We start from the raw sequence: 13,512 nt of genomic DNA on the forward strand, positions 1-13,512 counted from the left end.
CGTTCAATCTATCACTATAACCATTTTGACGAAATGTAACTTCAAGATGGGACAGCTCAGCTGGCAAAGTCTCAGCGTCAGAAACATGTGCCCTGTGTACCAAGGTACGAAGTACCCCTTCACGCTGAGCCGGATGGTGACAACTATTAGCCTGTAAGTACAAGTCGGTTGAGTACGTTTCCTGTAGACTGCATGTCCCAGTGACCCATCATCCTTCCTCCTAATCATCACTATAGAAAGGGAAGGCAACCATAAGAAACGCAATCTGTTAATGCTTATGATATTTGTGTTTGTTGCACACAGTATTTATGTTTATTGCATTTAAGTTTCATCAGGACACTTACTTGAACTCAACAAGAGAAATGCAATCTGTTAATGGTGATGATACTTACGAAAAATTGTGTAAATTATTCATTGTAGCTAATGATTTCTTATTCGCTTCTTATCCATTTATTCATTTTCTGTATACCTTTTTAACTGTTACATTTTCTTGCAAAGTACTGACCTGAAATTTTCATTTCAAATATAATGGTTTCTTGAAAGATGAAATTTTGTTGTTTAATTTATGTTATGGTACACTGTAATGATTAGATTTCAAATTAACTTGGCTGCCTGCTGTTTGATACACTAACTTCTTGATGAGGCAGAGACAAAACATCCGAAATGGCTCAGAAGGTGGCGAAAATGCGAGATTAACTCGCTTTCCTTTCTCGCGCGTGGCAGGCGGCACTGCGTTTTTCTCTATGTCCGATGTTTGGTACAATTTGATTTTAAATTAAAACTTCCCAATGAGCTAAAGACTTGAAACTTTCAACGTAGCTGAGAAGCGGATGACACTGCTATATTTACTAGTTTTCTCTTGTGTGTAGCGGAGGGTAGTTTGCGTACCTTTGCTATTTCTCCCTTTTCCTGTTCCGGTCGTGAATTTTCGCGGTAAGAACGACTGGTGGTAAGCCTCAGTATGACCTCGAATTTCTCTAATTTTCATCTCCATGATCTTTTCGCGATTGCAGCTAGACAGCGAGAATCTTGCGCCTACATGCTGCACTATTGCCGTACTTCCCGACTACTGAATTTTCATTCAACTGTCAGTTTTTTGCTTTTTTTTTTTTTTGTTCTTGTAGCAGTATATCTGTGAACATGTATGTAAATCTTTTAAGTGTGATTTAAAAAGAGTCAAGTGGCGACAATAAATGTTAAGTCCTTCACAAGCAGGCGAAGGGAATTATTTACCGCACTTTTTAACTTTTTCAGACGTGAGTTTGAAAGCAGGTCTCCTACACTGTGACTCTTAAAGTTTTCCCAGCGAATCCAATGTTGACACTTGAAAACACAAGAACGGACTCCGGGACCATGTGGTGTTGGCAGGAGAACTGTAGAGAGAGTTGTAAACGGAAGTGTCAGAGCTGTAGAAACCGTGGAAAAAGTTGGTTTCGTGTCGTCTGAATAGCATCGAAATAGCAAGGAACTTTTAACACAAATGAATGGTTTTAACTAGGATGTTTTATAGTACTCCATGTGAATGATGAATGCCCGACATCACAAAAACGTCTAACAGTTATGCAGAAGAAAATTGGCGTCAATGGTAAGCGCTTTGTCAACGTAAAAAAATTTAATAGACGTTGGTTTCAAACACGTTAAGAAGACAGTTTTTAACTCTAAGAAGTGACAGATACAGCACGATCCCTTACTAAGATTCACGGTACAAGAGAGGGTAGTTTGACGAAACATGGATCAATTAGAATCAATCGAGGAAGATCTGCTAGAAAATGAGTGATGTTACGAGCTGGAATAGGTTCTCAGATAATTATTCTGCGTGCTGACTGTTCTTCTGGTTTTATTTCTGAGAATAAACTTGTGTTTAAGTGTAAGAAAACCAGAAGTGACTACCATTAGGAAACGGACTCTGTCAGTTTAGTTGATTCACAGTTCTTGTCATACCTTGCTTCGAAAATGGGTCATTGCCAGTTAATCCAACACCAAGTAGAGACACCAGAAAAACGGATATTTTTCCCTGGCTTAAAATTAAAAATATTTATCACAGTATAAATCAGCCTCGTGACGATCTCCTACAGCTCGTTAATTTATACAAGTAACATGACAGAACGTACAAACCTGACGTCCTTGCACGTGAATAGGGCCACGCAGTTTTGCGTTTAATCACGTGTCACTGTCAGTGTAGCACCTTGGATTTAATTTGGGCAAAGGGTTAAGGCTATGTGGAAGAAAAAGCAAAACATTGAAGATAACATACACTGAATCGCTTATGCATGAGACAATAGGCAACATACCACTTGTAACGTGGGCACCGGTATACTGAAAAGCTTTAGAAAGAAGAATTTGGCAGGTGTGTGATGGATATAAGCCTTGAAACTATCATCGTAAATTTACAATGAGATTGTTCCCAAACAGATTTGAATAGAAGTAACGATGGTATTAGGATGTAGACTTTGGAACGAAGTAATAATATTTCTTAGTTTTAAAGACTCGTGGGTTAAAAAATGTGTTTGTTAATATATTAGTTGCATACATAACAATGAGAACTTCGAATCCTTTTTGATTAGGACTTTGTATCCTTTTCATTGTTCTTGTTGTGGTCTTCAGACCAGAGACTGGTTTGATGCAGCTCTCCGTGCTACTCTATCCTGCGAAAGCTTCTTCATCTCCGGGTGCCTATTGCAACCTTCTGAATCTGCTTTGTGTATTTATCTCTTGGTCTCCCTCTTCTATTTTCACCCTCCGGGCTGCCCTCCAATACTAAATTGGTGATCCCTTGATGCCTCACAACATGTCCTACCAACAGAACAGTTTTAGTCAAGCTGTGCCACAAATTTCTCTTCTCTCCAATTCTGTTCAGTACCTCTCATTAGTTACGTGATATACCTATCCAATGGTCATCATTCTTCTGTAACACAACATTTGGAAAGTTTCTCTTCTTGTCCAAAATATTTATCGTCCATGTTTCACTTCCATACATGGCTACACTCCATACAAATATTTCAGAAACGACTTCCTGACACTTAAAATCTATACTCGATATTGACAAATTTCTCTTCTTTAGATACACTTTCCTTGCCATTGCCAGTCTACGTTTTATATCCTCTCTACTTCGACCATCATGACTTATTTTGCTCCCCAAATAGCAAAACTTATCTACTACTTTAAGAGTCTATTTCCTAATATTATTCTCTCAGCATCACACATCAGACTACATTCCACTATCCTCGTTTTGCTTTTGTTGATGTTCATCTTATATCCTCCTTTCAAAACACTGTCTACTCCGTTCAATTGCTCTTCCAGGTCCTTTTCCGTCTCTGAAACAATTTCAATGTCATCGGCAAATCTCAAGGTTATTATTTCTTCTCCGTGGATTTTAATTCTACTCCGAATTCTTCTTTTGTTTTCTTTACTGCTTGTTCAATATTCAGATTGAATAACATCGTTAATAGGCTGCAACCCTATCTCACTCCCTTCCCAACCACTGCTTCCATTTCATGCCACTCGACTTTTATAACTGTCATTTGGTTTCTGTACAAACTGTAAATAGCCTTTCACTCCCTATATTTGAAATATAGTATTCCAGTCAACATTGTCAAAAGCTTCCCCTAAGTCTGCCGGCCAGGGTGGTCGAGCGGTTCTAGGCGTTACAGTCTGGAACCGCGCGACAGCTACGGTCGCAGGTTCGAATCCTGCCTCTGGCATGGATGTTTGTGATGTCCTTAGGGTAGTTATGTTTAAGTACTAAGTTCTAGGGAACTGATGACCTGAAAAGTTAAGTCCCATAGTGGTCAGAGCCATTTGAACCATTTTTGATCCCCTAAGTCTACAAATGCTAGAAACGTAGGTTTGCCTTTCTTTAATCCATCTTTTAAGGTAAGTCGTAGGGTCAGTATTGCCTCATGTTCAGTATTTCTGCCGAATCCAAACTGATCTTCCCCGAGTTTTTCCATCCGTCTGTAAAGAGCTGTAATTCGGTTATTTTCACACCTGTCGAGATCTGCTCTCTTTGGGAGTGTAATTATTACATTATTCTTAAAGTCTGAGTATATTTCGCCTGTTATCAGTAGTTCTAATGGAATGCTATCTAGTCCTGGTCCTTTGTTTCGACTTGGTTTTTCAGTGCACTGTCAAACTCTTCATGCAGTATCATATCCCCCATTTCATCTTCATCCTCTTCCATTTCCATAATATTACCCTCAAGTACATCACCCTTGTATAGACCCCTCTATATACTTCTTTCACCTTTCTTCTTTCCCTTCTTTGCTTAGAGCTGTGATTTCCATCTGGGCTCTTGCTATTCATAAGAGTGGTTCTCTTTTCTCCAAAGGTCTCCTTAATTTTCCTGTAGGCAGTATCTATCTTACCCCTAGTGATATGTGCCTCTACATCCCTACAGCTGCCCCCTAAACATCTCTGCTTAGCCATTTTGCACTTCCTGTCGATCTCATTTTTGAGTCGTTTGTTTTCCTTTTTGCCTGCTTCATTTACTGCATTTTTATATTTTCTCCTTTCATCAATTAAATTCAACCGTATTTCTTCTGTTACCCAAGGATTTATTCTAGCCCCCGTCTCTTTACCTACTTGAGCCTCTGCTGCCTTCGCTATTTCATCTCTCAAAGCTACCCATTCTTCTACTATATCTCTTTCCTCCCTTCTTGTCAATCGTTCCCTAATGCCCTCCGACACTCTATGCAACCTCTGGTTTAGTCAGTTTATCTAGGTCCCATCTCTTTAAATTCCTACCTATTTGCAGTTTCTTCAGTTGTAATCTGCAATTCATAACCATAGATCGTGGTCAGAGTCCACATCTGCCCCAGAAAATGTCTTACAATTTAAAACCTGGTTCCTAACTCTTTCTTACCATTATATAATATATTTAGAGCCTTCCAGTGTCTCCTGGCCTCTTCCACGTATACAACCTTCTTTCATTATTCTTGAACAAAATGTTAGCTATGATTAAGTTATGCTCTGTGCAAAATTCTATCAGGTGACTTCCTCTTTCATTCCTTACTGTCATTCCATATTCACCTACTACTTTTCCTTCTCTTCCTTTTCCTACTATCGAATTCCCATCCCCAGTGACTATGTAATTTTTGTCTCCCTTCACTATCTGAATAATTTCTTTTATCTCATCATACATTTCATCAAACTCTTGGTCATCTGCGGAGCTAGTTGGAATATAAACTTGTACTACTGTGGTAGACGTGGGCTTTGTGACTACCTTGGGAACAATAATACTACGCTGTTCGTAGTAGCTTATGTGCGATCCAATTTCTTTATTCATCATTAAACCTACTCCTGCATTACCCCCACTTTATTTTGTATTTATAACCCTGTATTCACCTGACCCAAGGTCTTGTTCCCACTATATCTAAATTTAACCTATCTATTTCCCTTTTTAAATTTTCTAACCTATTTGCCCGATTAAGGGATCTGATATTCCATGCTCCTATCTGTAGAAGGCCAGTTTTCTTTCTCCTGGTAATGACGTCCTCCTGAGTAGTCCCCGCCTGGAGATCCGAATGGGGAACTATTTTACGTCCGGAATATTTTACCCAAGAGGATGCCATCATCATTTAACCATACAGTAAAGCTGCATGTCATCGGGAAGAATTATGGCTGTAGTTTCCCCTTGCTTTCAGCCGTTCGTAGTACCAACACAGCAAGGCCGTTTTGGTTAATGTTACAAGGCCAGATTAGTCAATCATACAGACTGTTACCCCTGCAACTACTGAAAAGGCTGCTGACCTTGTTCAGGAACCACACGTTCGTCCTGCCTCTGAAGATACCCCTCCGTTGTGGTTGCACCTATGTTACGGCTATCTGCATCGCTGAGACATGCAAGCCTCCCCACCGACGGCAAGGTTCATGGTTCATCCTTTGCATTATGCAGACTATAATGTTCAACATATTGCCCAAGGAGAAGTTAATCTCCAACCACCATGCAGCTGGATAAATTCGTCCCAAGTCCGATATTTCCGCATGTAAACATTTTCAAGGCACAAACTGGGTACGGCCAAAAACGACAGGAACTGTTAATGGTCGAAATATCTGTGGTTTCCGATGTCATCGGTCAGAATTCCGTGGAGTTATTTGCAGATGGTAGTTATCTGTTTGCTTGTTCAGTGGATTATAAATGCAGTCTCTCATCGTAATTCAGTCTCTCACCGTAATGTCGAATGAGTTCGTTCCCACTCATAACGCCCTTTAACAACGAAAAATATGAAATCTTACTGACCACTTCTTTAATAGTCCTTTACATTAGTTTTTCTGCCACTAATTCTTTTTTACCCTCAGTGATTACACTTAACTACTGTTAAACACACACACACATACCTTACACAAATTTTTAAAATAATTCTGTTGAGCAGAAGGAGTTGTCAAGCAAATACGATTTCGGTTTGTGCTTGAAGTTAATTTTGTTGTGTATTAATTTTTTACATATAATACAGTTCAAATCGCAATGAATGATAATTATTGCGACGTCACACAGAGTAAATTTGTGGAGCAGTGGACGCAACGTTTTCAAGACGTGAATAAGATTTCTCTCATGACGATTGATCGAAATTGGTTTTAATATTTACTGTTCCACTAATAGATTTGAACCTATAATACGCTATATCGTGGCAAATGAGCGTGACTGTTGTTCGCAGCAACGAAGTTTCGCAACGTGGTGTCTCTTTGCAAGCTCTCTGCTGCCGCGGATGCGTAGTTCTCATCTCTCTACGCTTCTTCACCGCTCTGCTTCTATGCGCGGAAGCGTCGTCCTACTTGACGCGTGCTACAGGTGAACCATTCAAATATTTATTATACGTGCTCCATGGTTTTCTTTCTATTTTTTACAAGTATTGTCATACCTATGAAAAACTCACGGGAACAAATTTTGAAGACTATGTGTATGGGATTAGGACTCTGTATGGGGTTAGGAGAAATGATTTTATACTTCCTAGCCCGTTTTAAAAACATATTATAAACAGTACTGATTATAAGATACACAATACTATAAAGGCTTAGAGAAGTGTAATTAGTCATTTTGGCACTAAAAAATTAAGAGCATGTCGGCAGTAGAAGAAACTACAGAAATCGAGCAGTTTTTCAAATCTCACATAAAATTTTGTCATCATACTCCCAGTTTTCTAAAATGGAATATGTTGTGAACGGCTATCATGTTATGTGTATTTTTGCGGTGAGTTTCATGGCCCTAATCCTTAATACGTCAACTAAAATGTAATGGACAGTTAATTAACTAAGGTTATAGCACTATTCAGCTGACTTTCCTGTCAGCCCACAATATCTGCAATGTTAACTATATTCGTAAACTGAACTGATGGATTCGACCTTCTTATTTAACTGCACCCATATGTAGCGAATTTGATAGGAATTAGTGGTGGGCAGGAAATCGCGTATCTGTTAGAAATCACAGTGATTGAGAAGTCACAGATATCACAGTAACAACTTTACAAAATCTAACTGCGATTTCAGTCACAGTTAGCAGTCGCAACTAGCATTTCACAATAAACGCCGTGAGCCATCTGTTGGCCGAATTCCATACTGCTTTCTGTAATTTCAGTGACAAATCGCAACTAAGAGTCGCAAGTAGCAACTAAAAAGCGCAGTTAACAGTGCCATCTGTTAGCCAAAGTTCGTACTACGCTCATCTGTGCGACACGCTATCGAGTCTAACTGCGACTTCTGTGGCAAGTCGCAACTAAGAGTCGCAAGTAGCAACTAAAAAGAGCAGTTAGCAGTGCCATCTATTGAGCAAAGCTCATACTATGCTATTTGCTACCGAGTCAAACTGCGATTTCCGTGACAAATCGCAACTGAGAGTCACAAGTAGCAACTAAAGAGCGCAGTTAACATTCTTTTCCTAGTGCCATCTGTTGAACGACGTACGTACTTCGTTATAAGAGCCTTGTGCCTCACGAGATCGGTGTGCTGTGTGTACGTATGAAGGACTTATTTCGTTAGTGGTACAAGTCAATTTTTGTTCATTTTGAGATACGGAGTCGTAAAGTTAAATCAGTGCTGAAAAATCTTCAGTTGAGATACCAGAAATATTCAAGCATATGGCTTCTTGCTAGAAATGAACCTTTATTAATGTTTGTTTGGAGCATTAATTTCAGAAGCATTATAGACAGAAAAGTGGAGGTAATGGACTTGTACCAGTATTGAAATAAGCCCTTCACATTATATGACGACATGCACATTCAGCATCAGTTATGATTGGTCAAACATAGCTGTGACTCTGAATGTATTATATTAATAAGAAGCAACATTGTGTTTTTCTCCTTAAAATATCAAGTAACCTAACAAATGTGATTCTGCTTCCAATATGACAATTTTGGTTAATACTTCACATGTCTACAGGACTTAACAATGTTAACACAGCAGAACTCAGACATCTGTATAAGTGTAGTGAAATGAAAACAGCATTATTGAGTCATATGAATGCCTCACTTTTATTCCGGCACAGTTCAAGACTCGGGATAAAAGTTTTGCCCCTGGTGTTCTACATGTCAACTTCACACACACGAACTTTTGGCCGACACTACAACCACATACATACGTAAGCTTTTCCTGTGTTACTTTCAAGTACTGCACTTAAGCTATTCCTGATTTAACTGGAAGATCTGTACTTCCCACTTTCATATCAACAGCCCCAAAATGCATATTCTATACCTCGGGCTATGTTACAGGTCAGTGTCACACCAAGATTGTGGAGGAGGGGAGGGGGGGGGGCGGCGGTGGCATGTCACTCTTCAACTAGTGTTTACCATTAAATATGTGGCGGAAAATTACGGGTATAGGACGGCTTAAACATGTGAAAATGAGACTTTCATTATTCAGTCACTGTATTTAACATTTATTATTCCTTTAAAATCGCATAACAACTTCAATAAAACACAGTTTAATCACTCATCTGCACACTTATTTCACAATTATGTCACTTTTAAACTGCAAATCCTCTAAGAGCTGTCTTGAATCTTCACGAGTCTCTCTCAATAGCCTTGATGTGGATAGATACGTACAGAAACCAGTAATCAAGAGTCAGAACTGTGTCTGCAAAACCACAAGGATTATTAAACAATTTTTGCTGTCACTAATTACAAGCGATATAATTGACAGAGTAGATTGCTAATATTTGCTATAATGAAAGCCACTCAGTGGGGTATATTTCACATTTGCAAGAACGATCTCACTGAAGTAATGAAGTCCATCGAAACACTTAGAAACTAACCTCTCGTCTGACGAAAACGGTCTAAAGACGCAGTGGCAATTTCTCCAGATCTGTTGACAATGATATTTTGAGTTATCAATTTACTGAGTGACTGAAATGTAGTTCGGGTACCTGTGAACATGACAATATGTTAGAATTCATTTTCTAAACACGAACTATTACGCTACTGTATGGCTACTTACATATTAATTACAGTATTAATGTTTTCACAGTTGTTTCTTTAATACATAATTAAAGCCAAAGGAAAAACAAACGTAAAACTTACTTACCAATGACAGATTTGTTGAGATGCAATTTTCTGTGTGGGCAGATGTAACTTTTTCATACAGTGGTAAATCGCAGAAATCGCAGAAGTCACAGAAATCGCAGAAGTCACAGAAGTCACAGAAATCGCATAAGTCACAGAAGCCACAGAAATCGCAGAAGTTACAGAAATCGCAGAAGTTACAGAAATCGCAGAAGTCACAGAAGTCGCAGAAGTCAGAGAAGTCGCAGAAGTCAGAGAAGTCGCAGAAGTCAGAGAAGTCGCAGAAGTCAGAGAAGTCGCAGAAGTCAGAGAAGTCACAGAAGTCACAGAAATTGCAGAAGTCACAGAAGTCACAGAAATCGCAGAAGTCACAGAAATCGCAGAAGTTACAGAAATCGCAGAAGTCACAGAAGTCGCAGAAGTCAGAGAAGTCGCAGAAGTCAGAGAAGTCGCAGAAGTCAGAGAAGTCGCAGAAGTCAGAGAAGTCGCAGAAGTCAGAGAAGTCGCAGAAGCCGCAGAAGTCGCAGCGGCGGTGGGATACGCGACCTACGTTCCTTAACTGCGACTCTTAACTGCGACAAATCGCAGTTAAGAATAGCAGATACTGAAAAGTAGCATTCACAGAAATCACTGATATCGGAAAATCGCAGTTTAGCCCATCACTAATAGGAATATTATGAGAGAGACGATAGTAACTGCTAACGACTGCTTATGATAAAACTACAACGCAACCGATGGGTCTCTCTCTAACCCTGTATACCCATTGACTTGATATCACAGGCATGGATTACTCTGAATCCGGTCCCACAAATATTAATTAATACGGTAACGCAATTTTGCACATAAATGTAGTCACATGTCAACATTTATATAACATAATAAGTCAATAGTGCACGTGGTTATGAAAATCGTCGTAGTAGAAAATCAACGTCAACTACATTTCCTTGCAGCATTCAATCAAACAAATTAGAGTTTAAAATAATAGTGAGGCTGAACCCTACGGTTGTTTCGCATGTTTCCTGTGAGAATAGTGAATTCTGAAGTGAAAGAGAATTTTGGTGGTGCTGCCATCATACGGTTTTATCTGTAACCGACGCTATCTTCATCTGTATGTGATAACAAGTACAACTTTACATGTACCTTGATAATAAACCGTATTCAACGTGAATTTCCTATCTAATGCTAGAGGATCCAAACAATAAGACCTAAAATGTCTTCATTAAAAATGATATTAACTTACTCGGCAAAGTGAATTGGTAGTCTCGCCACGGTGGTAGCACCGTCGTTTTTGGGCCAGAGAGGCATGGAGGGAAACGAGCAGTTCTGGCATACATTGTTCGCAAAGTGGAACTGTGTCATAGGCCACCCTTCGATTACCACGTTTACAAGCGACGCAGTTTGCGGTAGACAAATATTTTGTTTCGAAACATCTGTAGTTTTACGTGTTAGGCCTGAACCTATTTTGTTAAGCCGATCAAATATTGATTTCCGAGTGTCACTTCTCTTTACGATTTAGTGAACTCTGTGAAGTTCTCTGCTCCTTTGTGGTATATATGAGAGAGAACGTTGTTGAGAAAGACATATTTCAGAATCTTCTACTTGCGAGACTTTACTATTTCTGCCACATCACGTGCGTATGAGAACTAAGAAGTGATTAATAGATAAACAGTACTGTCGTTGAACATATAATCTGGACACTTGGCAATGGTTAGATAATTTCCAGAGGGATGAGGACATTGGAATTAATCAAAAAAATTATCTCATGTGATGCCCTAGACTCTAGAGTGTATCGCATTAACTTTCTGACACTTGTCCAGAGCAGATGCATAGTGTAGATGTGCAAACAATGTATGTGACAAGCGGAAGGTTGTGGGCTCGAATAGCATTAGGGACTTTGAAACGTTTGTTTTCATATCTTTGTCAGACTGACTTCATTAATTTTTTTATTCAATGAATTGAATTTATTTTATTATTTTCTAATCGAATGTTGTCTCATTTTAATCGTCCTATTGACTTTTAGTTGCCCATCACTTTGTAGTTGGTTTCAAAAGACGATCCCAGCTCTCCCCTCCCCTCTCCTTGTGAGTTATCTAACGTTTTGTCACCTTGCGATTGCGGACGGGAGCGTTTAACAGTAAGAGGTAGTGGGTGTAATAGTTTACAAACTATCCTGCTAGGAAGGATAATATAATATTCGTTGTGTTTTCTTAATTCAGAGAACATTTCAGCATTTGTGTATCTTACTCGATTCGTCAAAGGAAGATAAAAGGGGGTTCTCCTCAGATAGATAAAGAAAACACTTCATGATCAGCACAACAGTCAATTTTTCGTGTATTATATGCAGGGTCATACCGCAACAGGCCGACAATGCATGACCATGCTGTACACACCACTGAACTAATTGCATGTTAGGCACAGTAACTGCACGAAAGTGTCTTTGTCTTATGTTAGCTGCTCATGGATTATCAGCAGAACTACTTTCCACGCTGGTCTCATCGTCTTCCTCAGCCGTCTTCGTCGATTCGTAGCTTTCCTATTCGGTCACTGATGATGACGATTCTTCCCCTGAAACTACGCCAATTGAATTAATTACGTAATGGTGGTCCCAACAAAGCTTTTAAGTCAGGTCGATTTATTCATTACAATAGTCCATTCAAGCAAATAGCTACCGTCAGGTTATCTGTAAGTAAATGGTACATAAGTTCCGTACAATATTTCTAACATAGGTAAATATTGATGAGGAAACACTGTTTTAAAATTTGTTACGTTTATGTCACATTGGTTTGACATCCATACGTTATTGATATTTTGTCACGGTCGCTTTGTTTTAACTATACTCGTTGAAGTAATAACGGTTGGTTATTCAATATCAGCTACCACCTAATTACAGTACTAAAGAAGAATATCACTATCTGAAAATTATATCAGATAAGAAGTCATACCTCTTATAACTATCCATTATTATTCCGATAACACTAATGAAGTGTAGTTAAAACAGACAGCAACAATCATGACAATGTATGAATGTCAAACTCATCTGAAGTATGTAACAAAATTTTATAATAATGTTTTCTCATTAATATTGACCTATAATGTTAGAATTATTGTAATAAATATTATGTACCATTTACTTCCAGATAACCTGATGATTGTTTTCTGAAATAGGCCTGTTATAGTGAGTAAAACGATCTTACCTACTTGCTATTTTGGAATCGTAATTACATAATGTCCTTAAAAGACATATATAACGCAGCAAGACCAAAACACTATGAATTGATGTAATTATATTTGCTACCTCTTCTACCAACAATGCAGTTCTCCCCTAATATTCATCACTGCTTTCTTAAATGAAATACCGCCATCTGCAGGTATCTAATGCCACAACTGCAAAAGCATCAATCGTTCACTTATTTTATTTTTTTCAGCTCCGAGAGCGAGACGCTTGACGTATTTCGACTGCGGACTTCGTTTTGTGCAATATTGCAGATCAGTCCTACGGTATTTGCGTCTGGATGGTATGGCGGAAGTCGGAGGATACAAATTAATTTCCTTCCAATATTTTGACCACGCTTTTCGTATATCTGGCTCATAATGTACGTTGTCATTGTCCAGGATTATGTTTACCTTTTTAGGGAACTAGCGGACTGTGCTCTATTCTCCTGCTTGTTGTGGTACGGGGCACTGGCAAAAACGACCTTAGTTGTTCGATGCATGCCTTGAATAAGCTGGGACTGTACTTATTTTAGAAAATTATTACTGCCCATTTCTAGGCGATACTCCGATGGTTTAGTTTTTGAGTCATACACAAGAGGTGCACCTGGAATGAAACCTATGTTACCGTCTACATGCACAACAATTAAACGCTGGTCAGCAATTTAAGTCGTCAATACTCCTCGCACACTGTCACTTTGCCAATGTTTATTTATGGTGTAATGTGTGTGAATCCATAGATGATCTAAGTAAAGCAATGGCCGCTTTGATTCTGATTCTTCATTCTTCCGTAAAAACCTAGTGTAGTATGCCC

The 13,512-nt window shown here is 38.9% G+C and overlaps 1 long non-coding RNA gene across 1 annotated transcript; it reads right to left on the minus strand.

Annotated features, from left to right (window-relative positions):
* Positions 1-8,855: 8,855 nt before the first annotated feature.
* Positions 8,856-9,574, minus strand: LOC126284669 (uncharacterized). Its single transcript, XR_007551523.1, has 3 exons — positions 9,511-9,574; positions 9,242-9,352; positions 8,856-9,063 (listed from the first exon to the last, which is right to left on the minus strand). It is a non-coding gene; the product is annotated as an uncharacterized LOC126284669 (long non-coding RNA).
* Positions 9,575-13,512: the final 3,938 nt, after the last annotated feature.

This window comes from Schistocerca gregaria, chromosome 8 (assembly GCF_023897955.1).
Source record: "Schistocerca gregaria isolate iqSchGreg1 chromosome 8, iqSchGreg1.2, whole genome shotgun sequence".
In the NCBI taxonomy this organism is placed as follows: domain Eukaryota; kingdom Metazoa; phylum Arthropoda; class Insecta; order Orthoptera; family Acrididae; genus Schistocerca; species Schistocerca gregaria.